The 25,386-nt window shown below is 36.0% G+C and overlaps 7 non-coding genes across 7 annotated transcripts; all 7 read left to right on the top strand.

The window, feature by feature from the left end:
- Positions 1-6,595: 6,595 nt before the first annotated feature.
- trnal-uaa (transfer RNA leucine (anticodon UAA)) lies at positions 6,596-6,678 on the top strand. The gene has a single exon. It is a non-coding gene; the product is annotated as a tRNA-Leu (tRNA).
- Positions 6,679-12,446: 5,768 nt separating this feature from the next.
- trnal-uaa (transfer RNA leucine (anticodon UAA)) lies at positions 12,447-12,529 on the top strand. The gene has a single exon. It is a non-coding gene; the product is annotated as a tRNA-Leu (tRNA).
- Positions 12,530-13,045: 516 nt separating this feature from the next.
- trnal-uaa (transfer RNA leucine (anticodon UAA)) lies at positions 13,046-13,128 on the top strand. Its single transcript has one exon. It is a non-coding gene; the product is annotated as a tRNA-Leu (tRNA).
- Positions 13,129-15,134: 2,006 nt separating this feature from the next.
- On the top strand, positions 15,135-15,217 carry trnal-uaa (transfer RNA leucine (anticodon UAA)). The gene has a single exon. It is a non-coding gene; the product is annotated as a tRNA-Leu (tRNA).
- Positions 15,218-17,391: 2,174 nt separating this feature from the next.
- trnal-uaa (transfer RNA leucine (anticodon UAA)) lies at positions 17,392-17,474 on the top strand. The gene has a single exon. It is a non-coding gene; the product is annotated as a tRNA-Leu (tRNA).
- A 926-nt stretch (positions 17,475-18,400) lies between these two features.
- Positions 18,401-18,483, top strand: trnal-uaa (transfer RNA leucine (anticodon UAA)). Its single transcript has one exon. It is a non-coding gene; the product is annotated as a tRNA-Leu (tRNA).
- A 1,021-nt stretch (positions 18,484-19,504) lies between these two features.
- Positions 19,505-19,587, top strand: trnal-uaa (transfer RNA leucine (anticodon UAA)). Its single transcript has one exon. It is a non-coding gene; the product is annotated as a tRNA-Leu (tRNA).
- The last annotated feature ends 5,799 nt before the right edge of the window (positions 19,588-25,386 follow it).

The raw sequence follows: 25,386 nt of genomic DNA, 5'->3' as shown, positions 1-25,386 counted from the left end.
CCTACGTGCATGCATTCCCTAGCAACAAGAACAGATGCCTAACATCGTCCGTATCCCTCAAAGTTGTTTAGAATTAAATGTTTAGAGATGGTGTGAGAGATTCTGTAAAAATTCTATAGTCTTTGGTGTGACAACCCGTACCTATGTGTGCCTTTGATGTACCTCTTGATGCTTCTTATGTCCTTATTGCAGCACCAGTGGCACCAAAATTAATATGCTGATTCAGTCCGGTGCATACGAGTTTCAGTCCCCAACCCTACTTGTGAGACTGTTCTCACTCTCAGGTCACATTTGTCAAAAGACAAATGTCTGAATGTAAAGGAGGACAAAGCAAAATTGTTTCTACTTAATGTTATCAACTCTCAGCAATACAACTTTACAATGAGTACAATTGTTTGTATTTATTACTTTATTATAATTTTCCAATTTCCATATCTGCAATGCCTGTATTTTAGATTTTTTTATTGACATTGATCGTTTGAAATTCAATTGGCATTTACATGCCTGTGTTTTTATTTCAGTAATAAATATGTCTTATAAGCCAACAGGTTGAGGATTTTGATGGTTTATTGCAGGTATGTTGTTCACATGAAGAAATCTGTGTTACAAGTTAAACAAAAATTCTAATAAACAATCGTATTTTCAATTGAACAATCGAATTTCAATAGTTTCTTTGTCTTGAGTTTACATTAATTTACATTTTACGTTTGAATTGCCAAAATTACAAGTTTCAGTCTTTTAAATGCAATTGACCCTTCGCTAAGCCCCGCCCTCCTTAGTTACTGCTTCCTTACTACGCTTGTCAAGCTTTCGTGCCTGGCACATCCTTTACAATGTGTATGCGCTGGTGTCAGACATTCCCAGGGATATAATTAGTCAAAATTGAAGCTAGCTTAGCCTAGCCGCCTTATACGCTGACCATTAAACAGCTCAGCAGGATAAGGGAAATTTAAAAATAGTCTAATAATAACAAATTGAACCGTAATTTCTCTATTTTCAGCCAAAAAGCCTGATAGAATAATGTTGTGCAATGAAATATAACGTTACTAACCAACGAGGAAACACGCAGGGACATAGTTCATTCATAGAAAGAACAACCAGAAAAGAGAAATTGATGGATTTGTGCCGAATATTAGCATCGTTGACCCATAACAATGCAGAGTAAGTTACCTATTACTGTCAGTATGTTTGTGTGCTCTTTATAAATGACTGAAAACAGCTGCTGGTAAAGTATATTGATCGCAAGTGCTCAGTTTGTTATCACATCTCTGTTTTGTTCAGTTGATTTGTAATTTCAAATATTCGTAGCTTAAACAGATAGAAATATGAAGTTCAGTAAAGTTAGCAACAGATTCGTATTTTCCGGATCAATAACTCATGACCTATTCGCTATTAGTATGACTAACTTTACTATGTAGAAGGCTTAAACGGAGCAGTGCTCATAATATAGAGCAGAAAAAAAGAAAAAGACAGCTGTAAAACATGACCAGCTTTGTGTTTTTGTAGGAAACAGTTTAGATCTGTTTAGGGTAAGAGGTGTGTGAGTTATTGCCGTCGGTCTATCACTGAATGTGTCAGGAATATCAAAACAAAACCAACTTAACTCCGCTCTTTTAGCGCCCCTCACAGAGCTTGATCCACGCTGGCATTTCTCCTCTTGGGTTTTTGGTTTTGAAAAGGGAAAAAATTCTACCACCCTGTCCAAACTTTCAGGATACCGGGTGTCAGATTTGCACAATCCATATGCACAACGCTTTGGCCTGTTTCTCTCGCTCAAAAGCTTGACAGAACCCCTGCACGTAGCTACGGTTGCTAAGCCACGATTGGTGGGTGGCGTTTTTTGGGTGTGGCTTAGCGAGGGGTTAATTAATTGTGAATAATTGCAAAAAAAAAAGTGTAATTAATAAGTTTTTAAATCGATTGACAGCACTAATAATTTTTTTCCATTTTTTTGCATATATAAAGAATGGAAAAAAATGCAAATAAAAAGAATTGAACTTAACATTTAATAATACCTTAATAACTCAAAATATTAATTATTTTCAACATCACTCAAGGGCATAAATTCAATGAAGAATGATTTAAAATATCATCAGATCAGCTGAATAAAGATAATCAATTATTAAAACCACACATATGAATGAATCTTCATTATAACATAAGAAATGTTCCCTAACCCTTGACCTTTTCCTTCAGTATTATGAACAGCGCCACAGCTTAACACAAAGACAGGAGGTGAGACGTATTGAACATGAATCAATCATTCATATAGTCCTCCAACACGAGGTCGGCAGAGGTCACGCTTCTCTCTCCGCTGTTTTTAATCCTCCAGCATTTATTGCAGCCCTTGTTTATGGCGGGACAACCAACCAGAATGCTGAGTTTGGAGATTGTTATGCTTGTGCAACCTGATATTACACACACACACAGACACACACACGTACAGAGATCATGATGTGGGAAAGGTCATTGTGCTGAGTATGTGTGCGAGCGTGTGTATGTGTGTGATACTGTGAGAGAGTTTAGTGTCTTTGCTTTTCCTCCATGAAATATGGTCTCTTCCCCCACTGGCACACCGTCCTGATGTCCTGTTTATATTTATGTGCTGACCGGCAGCCATTGACCAAGTGCAAAAAATTAACATCTGACCCTCCACAGACACAGACACACACACACAGACACACACACACAGACACACACACACACACACACACACACACACACACACACACACACACACACACACACACACACACACACACACACACTTGTACAGCTATCTTTAAGGGGACTTCCCATAGACATAATGAGTTTCATACTGTACAGACTGTAAAATCTAACCCCTTAAACCCAGCCCTCATATTAACCATTTTACATTTTCAAAATATTTCATTCTGTGTGATTTATGAGCTGTTTTCATGGATTTAAATGGACCAAAATGTCCCCACAAAGTCAAAATGTACTGGTATTGCTATACTTGTGGGGACATTTGGTCACAACATACAATATAAGTAATAAAAGGAACAAGCCATACAAACACAAACGCGCACACACACACCTCGCTCACCACCACATCATAAGATAGCATCAGCTGCTATGTCAAGCGTCCATCACTGTTATTGCTAATACTTGAGGCTGAGGATTTGAAAAAGCCCTTAAAGGGTAGTTCAGCCAAAATTTAAAGTCTTCTGTTTATTTACTCACCCTCAGGCCATCTAATATGTAGGTGAATTTTCATTGTTTAGCAGCACATTAAAGAGGATTTTTAGCTCAAGCAGTGAGCTGGAGTGATAATAATGAAATGAAATTCATATATTCAAAACAAGATTCAAAAACACACCAATCAAATTTGTCAATTCAAAACACAACTCAAAAATACACAAATCCAATTCAGCAATTCAAAATACAAATCAAAAATACACAAATTCTATTTGTCAATTCAAAACACGAATTGAAAATACACAAATCCAAAACGTTAATTCAAAACACGATTCAAAAACACACAAATACAATAAATCAATTCAAAACACGATTCAAAAACACACCAATCCAATTCGTCAATTCAAAACACAACTCAAATATACACAAATCCAATTTGTCAATTCAAAACACGATTCGAATATACAAAATCTAATTTGTCAATTCAAAACACCATTCAAAAATACACAAATCTAATACGTGAATTCAAAACACCATTCAAAAATACACAAATCTAATACGTCAATTCAAAACACAATTCAAAATCACACAAATACAATTGGTCAATTCAAAACATGATTCAAAAACACACAAATCCAATATGTGAATTCAAAACACAATTCGAATATAAACAAATCCAATTTGTCAATTCAAAACACCATTCAAAGATACACAAATCCAATACATGAACTCAAAACACGATTCGAATATACACAAATTCAATTTGTCATTTCAAAACACCATTCAAAAACACACAAATCCAATTCGTCAGTTCAAAACACAAATTGAAAATACACACATCCAATACGTCAATTTAAAACACCATTCATGAATACACATATCCAATTTGTCAATTCAAAACACGATTCAGGAATACATAAACCCAATTTGTCATTTTAAAACACAATTCAAAAACACACAAATCCAATTGGTCAATTGAAAACTAGATTTTAAAATACACAAATCCAATTTATGAATTCAAAACACCATTCAAAAATACATAAATCCAATATGTGAATTTAAAACACGATTAAAAAAATACACAAATCCAATTCATGAATTCAAAACACCATTCTAAAATACACAAATCCAATTCATGAATTCAAAACACCATTCTAAAATACACAAATCCAATTCATGAATTCAAAACACCATTCTAAAATACACAAATCCAATTCATGAATTCAAAACACCATTCTAAAATACACAAATCCAATTCATGAATTCAAAACACCATTCTAAAATACACAAATCCAATTCATGAATTCAAAACACCATTCTAAAATACACAAATCCAATTCATGAATTCAAAACACCATTCTAAAATACACAAATCCAATTCATGAATTCAAAACACCATTCTAAAATACACAAATCCGATTCATGAATTCAAAACACCATTCTAAAATACACAAATCCAATTCATGAATTCAAAACACCATTCTAAAATACACAAATCCGATTCATGAATTCAAAACACCATTCTAAAATACACAAATCCAATTCATGAATTCAAAACACCATTCTAAAATACACAAATCCGATTCATGAATTCAAAACACCATTCTAAAATACACAAATCCAATTCATGAATTCAAAACACCCTTCTAAAATACACAAATCCGATTCATGAATTCAAAACACCATTCTAAAATACACAAATCCAATTCATGAATTCAAAACACCATTCTAAAATACACAAATCCGATTCGTCAATTTAAAACACGATTAAAAAACACACAAATCCAATTCGTCAATATAAAACACCATTCAAAAACACACAAATCCAATTCGTCAATATAAAACACGATTCAAAAACACAGGAATCCAATTCGTCAATATAAAACACCATTAAAAAACACACAAATCCAATTTGTCAATATAAAACACCATTCAAAAACACACAAATCCAATTCGTCAATATAAAACACGATTCAAAAACACAGGAATCCAATTCGTCAATATAAAACACCATTAAAAAACACACAAATCCAATTCGTCAATATAAAACACCATTCAAAAACACACAAATCCAATTCGTCAATATAAAACACGATTCAAAAACACACGAATCCAATTCGTCAATATAAAACACCATTCAAAAACACACAAATCCAATTCCTCAATATAAAACACCATTCAAAAACACACGAATCCAATTCGTCAATATAAAACACCATTCAAAAACACACAAACCCAGGTCTAACAGTTAATGTTAACATCGGTGTATATATATATATGTAGTGGACAAACCACCAACCAAGTATATCAAATGTAGTCAAATAAGAATAATTCATCATCAAGCAATGTGCAACAACACAACCCCTCACATCCAAGCACAAAGATCTCTTTGTCGAGCACATATATATGGTTTATGCTTCTACCCGGAGCTTTTGACAGATATACTGGAGTGGCAATAATGAAAGGAGCTTTCTTTTAAGTAGATTCAATCAATAAACTCATACGTTCCAGAAAACATCATTGTTTACAGCTGTTTGGAGGAGAGCAATGAAGGCGAGTAAATGAAAAAGGCTTTGGCTTGATTTATGAACCCAAAGGAGTTTATAAAATATACTGGGATTTGTCAGCCTTTACAGTAATTCCAGTCAAGAAGCAAGAGCAAGGACACAAGTCAAGCTGTTATTCCACTGAAACAGATGTCCTTCAGCCCTGATCACACAATCAATGCAACACGACAAACCACACGAAGGACACTTAAGTGCACTACATTATACATTCTTCACTTTGGATAAAATGCTTTTCATTTATTTCTCGCTTTAAAGGATGATTTGCCCCAAAACTGAAAATTCTGTCATCATTTAATCAGCCTCCACTTGTTCCAAACATGTGTGAGCTTCTTTATTCTGTTGAACACGCAAGGAAGATATTTTGATGAAAGCTGGAAACACTGACTTCCATAGTATTTGAAAGTCAAAAAGTTACAGGCTTTCAACATTCTTTCTAATATCTTCTTTTGTCTTCAACAGAAGGAATAAACTCATAAAGATGTAAAACAAGTAAGTAAATAGTGAGTAGATTTTGGGTGAACTATCCCTTTAAACAGACACACTCACTGAAAAACAGGAGAGCTAATATTTGTCTCTGGGCTGAAATGGGAGTGAAAAGGAAATGGAGACCAAGATAGATTGAACACGAGAGCATGTTAAGATTGCAGTTCTTATCAGATCCTCAAGAAAAAGCCTTGGAATTCAGAGCCTTGAGAATGGGACAGACCTACCTCAGATAAACATGCAGAGATGACTGCAATGCATCCTGGGAGTCCGACACATCTGCTTGCAGCACATGGAGAGAGCAGATTGTGACATTTGGCATCTGAAATAGGATATCAAGGAGCATACGTTTTATTGATTTTGAGTTATAATTTTGGCTTAACTTAACCAGGATGGCCGAGTGGTTAAGGCGTTGGACTTAAGATCCAATGGATGAATGTCTTCGTGGGTTTGAACCCCACTCCTGGTAGGCTAGTGCATAGTCATTAGGTTATTTACTTTAAAGTGGAATAATGGTTTGAATGGTTTGTAAAACCTAAAGACATCACTATATAATGATCTGACAGTAGAATAGAGAGATTGACCAATCACTCATGATTCTTTATATTACTCGATTCTGATTGGTCAATCACTTAAGACTCTCTATAAAACTTTGTACTGAGTGGTCACACTGCAAAAAATGTTTTTTATTCATTTTCCTTCAGCTTAGTCCCTTATTTAAAAGGGGTCGTCACAGCAAAATGAACCATTGACTATTACAGCATATGTTTTACACAGCAAGTGGCCTTCCAGCCACAACCCAGTACTGGGAAACACCCATACACACTCATACCCTACGGCCAATTGAGTTTCTCTAATTCATTTAATATATAGCGTATGTCTTTGGACTGTGTGGGAAACCGGAGCACCCGGAGGAATCCCACGCCAACACAGGGAGAACATGCAAACTGCACACAGTAATTCCAGCTGACCCAGCCAGAACTTGAACCAGCAACCTTCTTGCTGTGAGGCGACAGTGCTAGCCACTGACCCACCGTGCCACCCCAAAATGCTTTACTTACTTGGATTTTTTGTCTATAATTTCTAAAATTTCTTAAATCAAAAAGCATTGTCCAGACAAGCAAAACATATTGTCTGTTTCTAAGAAATAATATGCCAAAATTAAGTGAGTTTAATAATAATAAATCCTTAAATAATAATAAAAAATCCTTAAATAATAATAAAGCAAAGGAATATTACATTAATAGGAAAAATTTGATCATTTTGTTTCATGTCATGTCATTTTCATGTCAATATTGTCATGTTCATGTTGAAGAGACATCCTGTATCAAACACATTCAAATTGTTATCATCAGGTCGTCCATATTGTGTTCCCAGATGTGTAAGAAATAGAGCAAAGTTATCATTTATACATCAAGCAATTAAGTTTTTCCTCCTCTCTTAGTGGCAGAGGCTGAAATCATATGCCAAAATTATGTGAGTTAAATAACAAATCTTTAAATATTAATAAATAATCTGTAAATAAATAATAATAATGCAAAATAATATTACTTCAAAATGAAATACTAGATTATTTTGCTTCATGTTATTTACATATTACATTACTTCATGTTATTTACAAATTAGAAACAGTCATTTTACCAGTGTATTTACTGTGTGTGAAAATTCAAACCTCCTAAATATTCCTAAAACTAAGGAGATGGGTTTTGATTTTAGAGAGAGAGCACAATGCAACACTCACCCCACATTAATTAATGGGGAGAATATTCATAAATTACAAATATTTGGGTGCGAAAATTCTCATTTATACTTCACGCAATTAAGTTTTTTTAATTCCTCCTCTCTCAGTAGCAGTGGCAGAAATAATATGCCAAAATTAAGTGAGTTTAATAATAATAAATCCTTAAATAATAATAAATATTCGTAAAAGAATAATAAAGCAAAAGAATACTATGTTAAAATGAAAAACTAGATTATTTTGCTTGATGTTATTTACTTCCTGTTGTTTACATATTTACATTACTTTACATGCCAATTTGCACATAACAGCTGCACATATAACGTTGTACATAGTAATAAACATGTACATACACTTGTCAATCTGTATATTTGCATTCACTACTTACTTGTATTTTTTACAGTCATTTTACCAGTGTATTTACCATGTGTGAAAATTCAAACCTCCTAAATATTCCTAAAATTAAGGAGATGGTTATTGATTTTAGAGAGAGAGCACAAAGCAAAATTCAGTTAGTAACCAACTATAAATATTTGGGTGTGAAAATTATCATTTATACTTCACGCAATTAAGTTTTTTAATTCCTCCTCTCTCAGTAGCAGTGGCAGAAATAATATGCCAAAATTAAGTGAGTTTAATAATAATAAATCCTTAAATAATAATAAATAATCGTAAAAGAATAATTAATCAAAAGAATACTACGTTAAAATGAAAAACTAGATTATTTTGTTTCATGTTATTTACTTTCTGTTGTTTACATATTTACATTACTTCATATAGAAACAGTCATTTCACCAGTGTATTTACCGTGTGTGAAAATTCAAACCTCCTAAATATTCCTAAAACTAAGGAGATGGGTCTTGATTTTAGAGAGAGAGCACAAAGCAAAATTCAGTTAGTAACCAATTATAAATATTTGGGTGTGAAAATGATCATTTATTTCTCACGCAATTAAGTTTTTTAATTCCTCCTCTCTCAGTAGCAGTGGCAGAAATAATGTGCCAAAATTAAGTAAGTTTAATAATAATAAATCCTTAAATAATAATAAATAATCGTAAAAGAAAAATAAAGCAAAAGAATACTATGTTAAAATGAAAATCTAGATTATTTTGCTTCATGTTATTTACTTCCTGTTGTTTACATATTTACTTTACATGCCAATTTGCACATAACAGCTGCACATATAACGTTGTATATAGTAATAAACATGTACATACACTTGTCAATCTGTATATTTGCATTCACTTCTTACTTGTATTTTTTTTTAAAATATATTTATTATCTGTTTTTTGTCCTGCCTCTGTAATCCTGTTGTACTGTAGAAGCTCTGTCACGAACATACCTGGCAATAAAGCTCTTTCTGATTCTGATTCTGATTCATGTAGAAACAGTCATTTCACCAGTGTATTTACCGTGTGTGAGAATTCAAACCTCCTAAATATTCCTAAAACTAAGAAGATGGGTTTTGATTTTAGAGAGAGAGCACGAAGCAACACTCACCCCACATTAAATAAATTCAGTTAGTGACCAATTATAAATATTTAGGTGTAATGTTGGACAATAAATTCAAGTGGGATGTATGGACTGACTGTATAAGAGAAAAGCTTCAACAGAGAATGTACTTCTTAAAGAAATTACTTCCTTTTAATGTTGACAACACATTGTTGATCATGTTTATAGTGCTTTTATTGAAGGTATTGCAACATTTTGTGTGATCTGTTGGTATGGAAATGCTTCTGAGGCCCAGAAGAGGTCCCTGGGAAAGGTAGTAACAACAGGGAATAAAACTGAAGAGTATTGATAATATATACAAAGAAGGAGTATTAAATAAGGCTATCATGATTGTCAATGGCGAGTGACATCCTTTATCATACACCTTCAAATTGTTACCATCAGGTCAGTGATATTGTGCTCCCAGATGTGGTAGAAATGGGTCAAAATGATCATTTATATCTCAAGCAAATAAGTTCCTAATTTCCTCCACCCTCAGTAGCAGTTGATGGCCAGTAGATTGGATATTTATTTAGAGTGGGGGTACCATGGTACTTACCGATGTTTGTGCAGTTGTTTTGCCTCAAGCATCATGTCACTTCCTGAAATGTAAGAGAAAGAGATGAAAGAGATATTGTCAAAAAAGAAACAGGATAGAAAGAGATACTGAGAATCATAAAACAACAATCTTTTTAAGAAAATGTGCATTGATTTGGTTTAAGAAAGGAAAATTGCTAAATAGTTTGTTAATATAAGTAACAGTTGTATGGAATATATCGGTATGACATACAACAGAAAGTCAGTCCATGAATTAGCGTAAATTTACTACCATGAAACTGCTGTTAATCCTACCTACTCACAATCACACACAAAGAATAATATAATATAATATAATATAATATAATATAATATAATATAATATAATATAATATAATATAATATAATATAATATAATATAACATAACAATATAACATAATATAATATTATATAATATAATATAACATAACAATATAATATAATATAATATAATATAATATAATATAATATAATATAATATAATATAATATAATATAATATAACATAACATAACATAACAATATAATATAACATAACATAACATAACATAACATAACATAACATAACATAACATAACATAACATAACAATATAACATAACATAACATAACATAACCATATAATATAATATAATATAATATAATATAATATAATATAACATAACATAACATAACATAACATAACATAACATCACATAACATCACATCACATCACATCACATAACATAACATAACAATATAATATAATATAATATAATATAATATAATATAATATAATATATTATAATATAATATAATATAATATATCATAACATAACATAATATAACATCACATCACATCACATCACATCACATCACATAACATAACATAACATAACATAACATAACAATATAATATAATATAACATAACATAACATAACATAACATAACATAACATAACATAACATCACATCACATCACATCACATCACTTCACATAATATAACATAACATAACAATATAATATAATATAATATAATATAATATAATATAATATAATATAACATAACATAACATAACATCACATCACATCACATCACATCACATCACATCACATAACAATATAATATAATATAATATAATATAATATAATATAATATAATATAATATAATATAATATAATATAATATAATATAATATAATATAATATAATATAATAATAAAAACCACCAGAAGGGTTGAACATGATATTCAATTTAAACCAGCAAAACTAGATCTAAGATTTTTTTAGGAATGGAGTTTGCAAGGCATAACATCCTTCTTGCTCATCACTACTGTGTATGATGGAATTACTGACATTTTCCTTGAGACAACAAGCCTATAAAATTTCTGCATCCTGGGGTAAATGGTTGAGATAAAATGTATTGTTTTAATTTTATTGTGGTGCTTTTATTTTATATACATCTGTAGCCTGTTGATCTTTGATACGTAACCCTTAACAACATTTTATATAGCAACCATATTTTATCAACCATAAATACGAATGTAAATAAGATTGTATTCGGTGACCTTTGACACTTGTATTGTCTTTTTTGTTTCCATTTTCCTTTGAAAATGTTTTTTTTGTTGTTTGTTTGTTTTGCTCTAAACTGTCTAAACAAAAAAAATAACTAAAAAAAAAAACCCAGTTTTCACTACCATCACCAATTCCCATGTTTTAATTCTAATGCTAATTGACACATCATGACTTACAGCCTGCGGTTTTCTCCCTCTTGCCAGGTCAGTTTTAACACCCCATTCGTCCAGCGCTGAGGCGAAGGTGTTTACTGTCTGCTCCAGGTGCTGTTTGGAGGGCCAGGGCCCAGGCAGAGCGAGGGGCCACCCTGGATAGCAAAAACAAACAGACCCCAGAGAGCCTGCTGTTTTGATAATGTCCATGATTAGCTCAGGTGCTGGGTTATGACCCTACCAGACCCACAGTCCTGCCGGGGGCTGCGTGTGTTTTACTTCTTCTCAGACAAGAAAAAGATGCAGCTGCTTTTATTGGGCTGCTTCCCTCTGAAATGGAACTATTTAAATACATTTTTTAAACAACTTTTTGGTCCAATAAATTGCTATCTAGAATGAAAATATCCTGCTAATTGTAATTACAACATACTGGCTACAATAGTAAATACAGCACAATATGAAGTAGTGCAATAAAATCAATAACGCCATAACCTACAGTATTGTTTAGACACATTAACATAGTTAACAAGTATTTTCAGTCCTCTCCTGGCACAATATTTAGTTGCATTTGCATTATGTTGTATAAAAAAACATGATATGCTTTGCCATAAAGTCCAGACATAAAGTCTCATTCACTTTTAGCTACATTGGAAATCATTTTCAGAATCAGATCACATTAAAAGTACTATCATACAGTGACTTAAAATCTGCTGATCATAGAAAGTGACCAGGATGGCCGAGTGGTTAAGGCGTTGGACTTAAGATCCAATGGACAAATGTCCTCGTGGGTTCGAACCCCACTCCTGGTAGGAAGAACTGAATTTTAAATGCAGTAATGTACATGTGAACGGTTCCCTTACCAATAATTGAGTCTCTTTAGGTTATAGGTTATAAGTGAGCCGATTCACTGTACACATGATCATAGTGAGAAAGTGCACCAAAACATTGTATTCAGAATTTGCAGTTTTGCCAAACACACTGATTATTATTGAAATCATTCTGAGCTCTCCTGCAAAAGTGGTGTAGAGCATGACAAAATAAAATGGAAATGGTCTTGATAATGCCAGAGGACAAGTGATCAGAAGAGATGCATTTGGATGCATCAGGTGAAATCGGGGTCATTGTGGTTTTTGTCTGTGAAGGGAATAAAGTGTTGAAAAAAGACCATGCAGGATGGCCGAGAGGTTAAATCAGTGCCCTTAAATTCTCTGTTGACTAAGAGAGATTGATATCAAAATATACTGAATTTAAACACATCTACAAGACAAAAAATAAATAAAATCTTGATGCCGCAAATGTTTAAGGCAACATAATGCATAATGCAGACCAGGATGGCCGAGTGGTTAAGGCGTTGGACTTAAGATCCAATGGACAAATGTCCTCGTGGGTTCAAACCCCACTCCTGGTAGGAAGAACTGAGTTTTAAATGCAGTAATGTACATGTGAATGGTTGCCTCACCAATAATTGAGTCTCTCAATTGGTGTAAAAATGAAATGTCATCCAATCACCAATGGTTACTAACTTATAAGTGAGCCTACTCACTGAACACTGGCTTTTGTCTGTGAAGGGATCAAAGTATTGGAAAGTGACCATCCAGGATGGCTGAGTGGTTAAGTCAGTGCCCTTATCTTTCCCATTGAAGACTAAGAGAGATTGATATCAAAATATACTGAATTAAAACACATCTACAAGACAAAAAAAAACCCTTCTTCATGCCACAAATGTTTGAAAAGGCAACATAATGCATAGCATATATTAATGTATCAATGCAAATCAATCATCAGATTTTATCAATGCAGTTTCAGAAAGTGGTTTTGATAATTCTGTAAAAGTGACCAGGATGTGGTTAAGGTGTTGGACTTAAGACCTAATGGACAAATGTTCTCATGGGTTCGAACCCCACTCTTAGTAGGAAGAACTGAAATTTTATTGCAGTAATCTACATGTGAACAGTTGCCTTACTGACCAATTAGTCTCTCAGTTGCCATTTAAATGAAACTTCATCCAATCACCAATGGTTACTAACTTATAAATGAGCCTACTTACTGAACACATTATAGTGAGAAAGTGCACCAAAACACTGTATTCAGAATTTGCTGCTTTGCTAAACACACTGATTAAGATTCAAATCATTCTGACTACTACTGCAAAAGTGGTGTAGAGTGTGACAAAATAAAATGGAAATGGTCTTGATAAAGTCAGAGGACTAGTGATCAGAAAAGATGCATTCGAATGTGTCAGGTGAAGTGCTGGAAAGTGACCATGCAGGATGGCTTTGTGGTTAAGTCAGTGCTCTTAACTTCTCTGTTGAAGACTAAGAGAGATTGATATCAAAATATACTGAATATAAACACATCTACAAGACAAAAATATTATTGATGCCGCAAATGTTAGAGAAGACAACTTAAAACATATATTATTATCTCAATACAAATCAATAATCTGATTTGAATAATGCAGGTTCAGAAACTAGTTTTGAACAATTGGTGAACGGAACCAGGATGGCCGCGTGTTTAAGGTGTTGGATCCAATGGACAAATGTCCTTGAGGGTTTGAACCCCACACTCATGTGAGTTTTAAATGCACTAATGTACGTGAGCAGTTGCTCTACCAACAAATTAGTCTCTCAATTGGTATTAAAATCGACTTTCATCCAGTCACCAATGGTTACCAGCTTATAAGTGAGCCTACACACTAAACACATGATCATAGTGAGAAAGTGCACCAAAACAGAAGTTATTGCTTTGCCAAACACTGATTATCATTGAAATCATAGTTTGTTTCCCTGCTCTCTCATAACCCATGCAACATGGGTTCATTTATTCAACAGTATAAAATATAAAAACAATTGATGCAGCAAATGCTTGAGAATGCAGCTTAAAGTGTCTGATTTGAATAATGCAGGTTCAGAAAGTGGTCTTGAAACACCTGCAGTTGAAACCAAGATGCCCGAGTGGTTACGGTGTTGAAATTAAGAACCAATGGAAAAATGTCCTTGTGGTTTCAAACCCCACTCCAGGTAGGACGAACTGAGATTCAAATGCAGTAATGTGCATGTGAACACTTGCCTCACCATCAAATTAGCCTCTCAATTGCCATTAAAATGAGCTTTCATTCTGTTACTAATGGTTACCAAGTTATAAGTGAACCAACTCACTGAACACATGGTCATTGCTTTCCTGCTCTCTCATAAGTTGTGCAACATGGGTTCATTCATTCAAGTGATGTGAATGCATCTGGTGAACCAGGTTAGAACAGAGCTACTGTTGTATTGAACTATCTGTGAAATAAATAGCGGTTGAAAGTGACTAGCATTACCAAGTGGTTATTCACCTATATATATATATATATATATATATATATATATAAAATATATTCATATATATATATAAAAAAGTATAGATCATATATATACCAGGATGGCCGAGTGGTTAAGGCGTTGGACTTAAGATCCAATGGACAAATGTCCTCGTGGGTTCAAACCCCACTCCTGGTAAGGTGGGTTCTTCACTTGGGTTATCATGTTGTTTGCAAACTTGCACAAAATTATATTTCAGATGGTTATCTTCAAAATGCTTATATGTGACCCTGGACCACAAAATCAGTTACACGGGTGAGATTTATATGTCTTCAGAATAGGACAATAATTGGAATCAGAGAGTTCAAAAACATAAAAACATTGACAAAATCACCTTTAAATTTGTCAAAATACATTTCTTACATTAAATATTACTAAATAAATTTAAGTTTGCAGCGTGGTGGCTCAGTGTTTAGCGCTGTCGTCTCACAGAAGGTTGCTGGTTCGAGCCCCGGCTCCCCTGTGTGGAGTTTGCATGTTTTTCCTCTATTTGCAAGGGTTTCTTCCGGGTGCTCCGATTTCCCTCACAGTCCAAAGACATGCGCTATAGGTGAATTGAATAAGTTGATTGGCCGTAGTGTATGTGTGTGAATGCGAGAGAGTTATTCTCAGAGCTGGGTTGCGGCTGGAAGGGCATCCGCTGTGTAAAACATGTGCTGGATAAGTTGGTGGTTCATTCCACTATGGAAACTTCTGATAAATAAAGGGACTAAGCCGGAGGAAAATGAATAATATTAAAGTTTTGATATAATTACAATAGATAATTTACAAAATTGCAGCTGGAAGGGCATCTGTCGTATAAAACATGTGCCAGAATATTGGCGGTTCATTCTGCTGTGGCGACCCCTGGTAAATCAGGGACTAAGCCGAAGGAAAGAATTTGAGTGAGGGAATTTATGAAATGTCTTAATTTAACATAACCTTTAATTAAAATTCTATAAAAGAATATACAGTCTACATTTTTTGGCAGATGAGGATAAGAAACGACAGAACATACATTCGGCTTAGTCCCTTCTTTATTAGGGGTCGCCACAGTAGAATGATCCGCCAAATATTCCAAGATATGTTTTACTCAGCAGACGCCCTTCCAGCCACAACCCAACACTGGGAAATACCCATACACACTCATTCACACACTATGGCCAATTTAGTTTATATAATTCACCTATACCACATGTCTTTGGACTGTGATGGAAACCCATGCGAACAAGGGGAAAACATGCCAATTCCACACAGAAACACCAATTGACTCGAACAAGTGACCTTCCTGCTATGAGGCAACAGTGCAAACCACTGAGCCACTATGCTAAGGTCTATGATCACAGTGCTATCGTATAAGATTTATAATCATATATGTGAGTGTGTTTGTACAGGTACTTTTTCTTAAAAAAGCATTGATGAAAATGATTATTTTTGCTAATTACTTAATTTCAGTTAGTTTATCGGTGATGGTTGTTAGCTTTCTTTAGTTTTAGTTTTTCATTTAGTGTGAATATTTTAGATTTTTATTTCAGTTAACGAAAATTATCTTTGACAATTAGTTTTAGAAAACTAGAGTTTACATTATATTTTACTTGTCCCATCCATGCACATTCCTAACAAAGCAAAAAACAAAACTTTAAAAGAAACAAACATCTACTAAGAAAAAAGGTGACGGATACATAAATAGCACATGATATTTGATGAAAGAGTGAATCAATATACACACAAAACCACCCAGATTGCAAAAAAATCACATGGGAGGCCGCTTCTGCTGGAGGGAATGTAATGTAATGTGTACCGACCACCCCCTGAAAAGAGAAGGAAAGAAAGAATGGCCAGAGTTTGTGCTCATAGACCAGCTGTGTAAATCTCTCACTGCTCTCCTCAGGGGGAGCGCAGACTCATTTTTAGAAACACTGCTATTCCAGTAACTTAAGAGGCATGTATCTATAGAGAGATCAAGAAACAAAGACTACAGTAGAGCTCCATTCAAATCCCCATTCAACGCAGTCTGAAGCTCTCAAGTGGCCTGAAATAGGTAAAGAGGTCGTTACGGAAACGAGGAGGCTGCGCATATAAATAGCTTGAGTTATTGAGTCTCCAATAAACCAGTTATCTATTGCCTCTTTTCCTCCATCCCAGTGTCATTTATCGGAAACGAACCAGAATGTTATATTGATTCGCAGCACCCTGCAGTAAAGCCAACCCTTTCCTCTTGACATGTCAGGTACGATGAACAAAAAGAAACCCAAAAAATAACACATCAAGGTATTAGCAACAGTATGGTGACATGGATGAGTGGGTGTACGATCAACAATCGGCAAAAAGTGACCAGGATGGCCGAGTGGTTAAGGCGTTGGACTTAAGATCCAATGGACAAATGTCCTCGTGGGTTCAAACCCCACTCCTGGTAAAAAGACCTGAGTTTTAATAGCACTTATGTACATGTGAACACAAGGAAGTGCACCAAAACATTGTATTCAGAGTTATAGAGTCTCCCATAAACCAGTTCTCTTCTGCCTTTTTTCCTTCATCCCAATGTCATTTATCGGAAAAGAATAAGTGTAATATTGATTCGCAGCACCCTGCGGTAAAGCTAACCCTTTACCTTTAACATGTCAAGTGTGACAAACAAAAGAAAAAAATAACACATCGAAATTAAGCACATGCTGGAGATCACTCTACTACAATATCAAGAAATCATTCCCACCAAAAAACACATCTACAAGACAATAAATCATTATTGATGCCACAAATGTTTAAGAAGGCAACTTAAAGCATATATTATTATCTCAATGCAAATCAATCATCTGATTTTAATAACGCAGGTTCAGAAACTGGTTTTGAACCAATGGTGAGCAGAAACAAGATGGCATAGTAGTTAGGGCGTTGGACTTAAAGGGGTGGTCCACAGCATATTTTTAAGGCTTGGCTGTGTTTATCCTCCAAAACATTGTTTTCCGAATTATAGAGTCTCCAATAAACCAGTTCCCTTCTACTTCTTTTCCTCCAACCCAGTGTCATTCATCAGAAAAAAAACTGTGTTATATTGATTCGCAGCACCCTTCGGTAAAAGCTAATCTTTTCCCCCTGACATGTCAGGTATGACGAACAAAAGAAACCCAAAAAATAACACATCGAAATTAAGCACATGCTGGGAATCATACTTATACAATATCAAGAAATCATTTGCACCAAAGAAATAACTCATGTACAAGGCAAAAAATCATTATTGATGCCGCAAATGTTTGAGAAGGCAACTTAAAGCATATAATATTTGCAGATCTGATTTTCATAATGCAGGTTTCAGAAACTGGTTTTAAACTAACAGTGAACAGAACCAGGATGGCCGAGTGGTTAAGGCGTTGGACTTAAGATCCAATGGACAAATGTCCTCGTGGGTTCAAACCCCACTCCTGGTAGGAAGAGCTGAGTTTTAAATCCACTTATGTACATGTGAACAGCTGCCTTACCAACAAATAAGTCTCTAATTTGTCATTAAAATGAGCTTTCATCCAGTTTCCAACTCATAGGTGAGCCTACTCACTGAATACATGATTATAGTAAGTGCACCAAAACATTGTATTCAGAGTTATAGAGTCTCCAATAAACCAGTTCTCTTCTGGCTTTTTGCCTTCATCCCAATGCCATTTATCGGAAAAGAATCAGTGTTATATTGATTCGCAGCACCCTGCGGTAAAGCCAACCCTTTACCTTTAACATGTCAGGTATGACAATCAAAAGAAAAAAAAAACACCTCGAAATTAAGCACATGCTGGAGATCACTCTACTACAATATCAAGAAATCATTCCCACCAAAAAACACATCTACAAGACAATAAATCATTATTGATGCCAGAAATGTTTAAGGCAACTTAAAGCATATATTATTATCTCAATGCAAATCAATCATCTGATTTTAATAATGCAGGTTCAGAAACTGGTTTTGAACCAATGGTGAGCAGAACCAAGATGGCTGAGTAGTTAAGGCGTTGGACTTAAAGGGGTGGTCCACAGTGTATTTTTAAGGCTTGGCTGTGTTTATCCACCAAAACATTGTTTTCCGAATAATAAAGTCTCCAATAAACCAGTTCCCTTCTACTTCTTTTCCTCCAACCCAGTGTCATTTATCAGAAAAGACCCAGTGTTATATTGATTCGCAGAACCCTTCATTAAAAGCCAATCTTTTCTTCTAGACAAGTCAGGTGCAACGAACAAAAGAAACCCAAAAAATAACACATCGAAATTAAGCACATGCTGGGAATCATACTTCTACAGTATCAAGAAATCATTCGCACCAAAAAAAAAAAACACATCTACAAGGCAAAACATCATTATTGATGCCGCAAATGTCTAAGAAGGCAACTTAAAGCATATAATATTTGCTAATTTGATTTTAATAATGCAGGTTCAGAAACTGCTTTTAAACTAATGGTGAACAGAACCAGGATGGCCGAGTGGTTAAGGCGTTGGACTTAAGATCCAATGGACAAATGTCCTCGTGGGTTCAAACCCCACTCCTGGTAGGAAGCACTCAGTTTAGAATGCGCTTATGTACATGTGAACAGTTTCCTTACCAACCAATTAGTCTGTCAGTTGCCATTTAAATGAAATTTCATCCAGTCACCAATGGTTACTAACTTATAAGTGGGCTTACTCACTGAACACATGATCATAGTGAGAAAGTGCACCAAAACACTGTATTCAGAATTATTGTATTTCAGAGTTATTGAGTCTCCAATAAACCAGTTCTCTTCTGCCTATCCTCCACCATACCCGTGTCATTTATCGGAAAAGAACCAGTGTTATATTGATTCACAGCACCCTGCGGTAAAATCCAACCCTTCCCCCTTGACCTGTCAGGTACGATGAACAAAAGAAACCCAAAAAATAACACATCGAAATTAAGCACATGCTGGGAATCACTCTTCTACAATATCAAGAAATCATTCGCACCAAAAAGCCACCATAATTACCCGACAAGAGCCCTCAGAGAAGATAATGACGGCTTGCTCTTCAAAGACCACTCACTGGCCCCCCTTTAGCTGAGATCCAGCAGGGTTTTGGGGAGATGGACAGGTCGAGAGTGCTGCCCCTGCTGATGGAGAAGCTATGGAAAAGCAGGAACAATTGAACGCTCATTACCATGGCAAAGGTCTGCTCATTACAAGGGTCGCTCATTACAGAGCCGCTCTCAGATGAAAGAGCCGATCGGACTCAACATAAAGAGGTGTCTACTATTTTTAAAAAGAGGGGGTTAGAATTAGAAACACAGGATGAACACCCCCCCATCTGTGAACCAAATGATTTGACATGTCTGGTCTGCCAGTAGATGCCAAAGAGATCAATAAACACAAACCAGCCACACTCAAAAAATACATTTGCTGTTTGTTCAAACTACTTATTTAAAATCAGCTAAAACAAGACAATTCTTGAGTTTTTATAGGGACAACTTAATTGTTTTATGTTTGGTCCACTTAAATTTGTAAAAACTAATAAGCTTACTTAATTCCTTAATGTTGACCCAACCAGGGGCGTAGCAACTGGGGGGAGGGGGGTACGTCCGTTTAGAAACAGGTGATTAAGAATGTAAACCTTTTGGATTTCATACAGCTGTCCCCCCACTTTTAAAATGTCCACTACACTCCTGGACCCAACACAAATTGATAGTGTGGAACCCAGAGTTTTTAACAGTAAGTATCATCCATGGAAATAATCATAATATGCTATTGGGAAATGGTTTCAGGAGAAATAAATGACATTCAGAAATAGACCTAGATTGATCAAAATTGATTGGAGTCAACTCATTTTGATGACTCTTGCATTAATACAAATACCTCCTCAAAGTGTTATTGATTGATATTTAAAAATAGGCAATAACTAGGAAAGAGCTAATTGCTTGTAATTTTCTATGGGGAAAATTATCTTTTCTGTTAAGTCGTGGGAGTTGTGCTTGCGAAATTCTGTTGTACGGCGCTGCAAGAAGGGGCCGGGATTAAACAAGATGATTAAACATTAAAAAAGCGAGCGATTGGTTTATATTTTGCTGTCGCCTCACAGCAAGAAGGTCGCTGGTTCGAGCCTCAGCTGGGTCACCCTTGTGGGTTTCCTCCGGGTGCTCCGGTTTCCCCCACAGTCCAAAGACATGCAGTACAGGTGAATTGGGAAGGCTAAATTGTCCGTAGTGTATGAGTGTAAGTGAGTGTGTATGGATGTTTCCAAGAGATGGGATGCAGCTGGAAGGGCATCCCCTGCGTAAAACATGTGGCGATACGTCCGTTTAGAAACAGGTGATTAAGAATGTAAACCTTTTGGATTTCATACAGCTGTCCCCCCACTTTTAAAATGTCCACTACACTCCTGGACCCAACACAAATTGATTGTGTGGAACCCAGAGTTTTTAACAGTAAGTATCATCCATGGAAATAATCATAATATGCTATTGGGAAATGGTTTCTGGAGAAATAAATGACATTCAGAAATAGACCTAGATTGATCAAAATTGATTGGAGTCAACTCATTTTGATGACTCTTGCATTAATACAAATACCTCCTCAAAGTGTTATTGATTGATATTTAAAAATAGGCAATAACTAGGAAAGAGCTAATTGCTTGTAATTTTCTATGGGGAAAATTATCTTTTCTGTTAAGTCGTGGGAGTTGTGCTTGCGAAATTCTGTTGTACGGCGCTGCAAGAAGGGGCCGGGATTAAACAAGATGATTAAACATTAAAAAAGCGAGCGATTGGTTTATATTTTGCTGTCGCCTCACAGCAAGAAGGTCGCTGGTTCGAGCCTCAGCTGGGTCACCCTTGTGGGTTTCCTCCGGGTGCTCCGGTTTCCCCCACAGTCCAAAGACATGCAGTACAGGTGAATTGGGAAGGCTAAATTGTCCGTAGTGTTTGAGTGTAAGTGAGTGTGTATGGATGTTTCCCAGAGATGGGATGCAGCTGGAAGGGCATCCCCTGCGTAAAACATGTGGCGATACGTCCGTTTAGAAACAGGTGATTAAGAATGTAAACCTTTTGGATTTCATACAGCTGTCCCCCCCACTTTTAAAATGTCCACTACACTCCTGGACCCAACACAAATTGATTGTGTGGAACCCAGAGTTTTTAACAGTAAGTATCATCCATGGAAATAATCATAATATGCTATTGGGAAATGGTTTCTGGAGAAATAAATGACATTCAGAAATAGACCTAGATTGATCAAAATTGATTGGAGTCAACTCATTTTGATGACTCTTGCATTAATACAAATACATCCTCAAAGTGTTATTGGTTGATATTTAAAAATAGGCAATAACTAGGAAAGGGCTAATTGCTTGTATTTTTCTATGGGGAAAATTATCTTTTCTCTTAAGTCGTGGGAGTTGTGCTTGCGAAATTCTGTTGTACGGCGCTGCAAGAAGGGGCCGGGATTAAACAAGATGATTAAACATTAAAAAAGCGAGCGATTGGTTTATATTTTGCTGTCGCCTCACAGCAAGAAGGTCGCTGGTTCGAGCCTCGGCTGGGTCACCCTTGTGGGTTTCCTCCGGGTGCTCCGGTTTCCCCCACAGTCCAAAGACATGCGGTACAGGTGAATTGGGAAGGCTAAATTGTCCGTAGTGTATGAGTGTAAGTGAGTGTGTATGGATGTTTCCCAGAGATAGGATGCGGCTGGAAGGGCATCCCCTGCGTAAAACATGTGTTGGTGGTTCATTCCGCTGTGGCGACCCCAGATTAATAAAGGGACTAAGCCGAAAAGAAAATGAATGGTTCCTATTTTAAATTTCTGCACACAGAGGTCATTAAGCTGTCACATTGAGTTCAAGAGCTATATATATGAATAAATAACTAAATATATAGCTAAATTAATAGTTGAATAACTTTTCTGTGGAAAATGTTTCAGTCTGTGGTCAGTCTATTGTTCATACATTGCCATTTTAACCACTGTAATGTTGCATTCCATAAAAAATAAGTGGAAAATGCCCTATGTACTTGCCAAAAGCCAATTTGTACACTCATCCAGTACTTGGCAAGTGTTGATTTTGGACCCTGCATGTGCACCACCATAACCACCAAAAACGCAGCAGTGATCTCCTTCCCCAAAGTCATTATCAGCTGTCCAGGTCTTATGAGCTCCAAGCTCCCAGGAGACACTGGGATAAGTGTGCTGGTCAATGGGGGAGGTAAGGGCCGGTGGGGTCCCGCTCCTAAACGAGGGGCCGAGGAGGAACAGAGGGATTCAGAATGATGAAGGAGTCTTTGAAGAGATGGAGATAGAGGGATGATGGCTCTTTGAGGTCTGCTTGGGCACTGAAGGGCTTTTGTGTGGAAACCTCTTGCAAGAACAGTTCACGTTACTGCAGGACAATGGCTGGTTAAACTGCGCACAGAAAGAGGTTAATCCACAAAGAATAGGCCGGCGGCCGGTAAAGCTAGTGACACAGGGCCTGGAGAAAAGCATTAGTCAATAAAGCACTAATTAAAGTGTTTGCTTGGTGAGCCGTGCAGAAGGCGATCAAAGCAGAACGCCGTTGTGTCACAAATGGGGAAGATGCTTAAGGGGACGCGTTCACTCGGCATTAAGGAAGAATGGGAACACACACTGAGCAGCTGCACAACTATAAGTGAAAATTCTGTCATCGTTTACTCACCCTTTACTTGTTACAAATCTGTTTGAGTTTCTTTCTTCTGTTGAACACAAAAGATTATATTTTGTAAAAATGCTGGTAACAGGCGCCCAATGACTTCCATATCATATTTTCCCCTTGCTATGGAAGTCAATGAGTGCCAGCAACCAGGATTCTTCAAAATATATTATTTTGTATTCAACAGAAGAAATATACTCATAAAGGTTTAAAACCACATGTAAATGATTTGAATTTTTGTGTAAACTATCCCTACAAGGTCCAATGGACAAAAAATAACTCCTGGTAACATTCAATCCCAGCAGGCACACAATGTCTTATGATTATCTTTAGTTCTATTTTGGTTGTGACGTCAGGTGACCAAAACGTAACATCAATTTTTTGTCTAAAACTGACATCAGCTGACATCTAATACTGACATCGATATTTGGTTGGTTTTAGGCTGTGGCATTCATTCATTCATTTTCTTTTCGGCTTAGTCCCTTTATTAATCCAGGGTCACCACAGCAGAATGAACCACCAACTTATCCAGCACATGTTTTATGCAGCAGATGCCCTTCCAGCCACAACCCATCACTGGGAAACATCCATACACACTCACTGACTACAGACAATTTAGCCTTTCCAATTCACCTGTACCACATGTCTTTGGACTGTGGAGGAAACTAGAGCACCCGGAGGAAATGCAAATGAGAACATGCAAACTCCACACAGATATGCCAACTGACCCAGCCGAGGCTCAACCTTCTTGCTGTGAAGCGACAGCACTACCTACTGCGCCACTGCATCAAGGCTGTGGAATTCACTAACTAAAATCCAACATCATTTTAGCGTCACGATATGACATCCATCCAACATTAAAGGGCACATATGAGGAAAAATCTACTTTTCAAGCTGTTTGGACAGACATATGTGTAGGTATAGTGTATAGACCGTCATATTGGGGTGATATAAACACACCCAGTCCTTTTTTTTAAATTTAAGAAGAATAAAAACGGTGGACCAATTGGAGCGGTTTTCAGACCGACTGCAACTTGACATAGGAGTGCGGTCCCCCTGCCCACCGAATTGATTGACAGCTGCGTATTAACATGTCCCGGTAGTCACGTGTATAATCATGTCAACAAGACAGGATGTGCGCAAAGCAGCCGGGAATAAAATGTCTGTTCAGTTGCTAGGATCATCATCAAATGTGATCAAGAGTGAGTTTTACAAGTTTAAAATGTTTTAAAACAGAGCACGTGTGTAATGAAGTACAGCGATTAACTTCAGCTTTACTTTATCAGCACAGTCGCGTGTCAGAACAATTATGAAAGAAGACGCTTCAATCCCGTTTTGTGGACGTTAAATCAGGTTTATTTTGTACATTAACATAACAGACATAACTCACAGCAGTGGATATTAACCTGTATCCTGTCAAATTTGCGAGCAAAAAGAGTGCAAAGCTAAATGGGTGCTGTGTCTGTGTGTGCGTGTCTGTATCTGTGTGTGTGCGTGAAATTTGTAATGACATTGTGTGGGACTCATTATTGCAACTCCACAACAAATGCATCAAATACTCATTGGTAAAGTTCTTACAGTAGTATTTCTCACAAATGTTACGTGAGATCTGCTTCCTTCATGTCTGTTTGGTGTCTGACGCAGTCGAGGGAGGAGATTAAGACACACTAAAAGGCACGTCGAAACAG

The sequence above is a fragment of the Danio aesculapii genome, chromosome 17, assembly GCF_903798145.1.
Source record: "Danio aesculapii chromosome 17, fDanAes4.1, whole genome shotgun sequence".
NCBI lineage: Eukaryota > Metazoa > Chordata > Actinopteri > Cypriniformes > Danionidae > Danio > Danio aesculapii.
The sequence above is the reverse complement of the archived record's forward strand: the minus strand, read 5'-3'. Positions and strand labels throughout refer to the sequence as shown.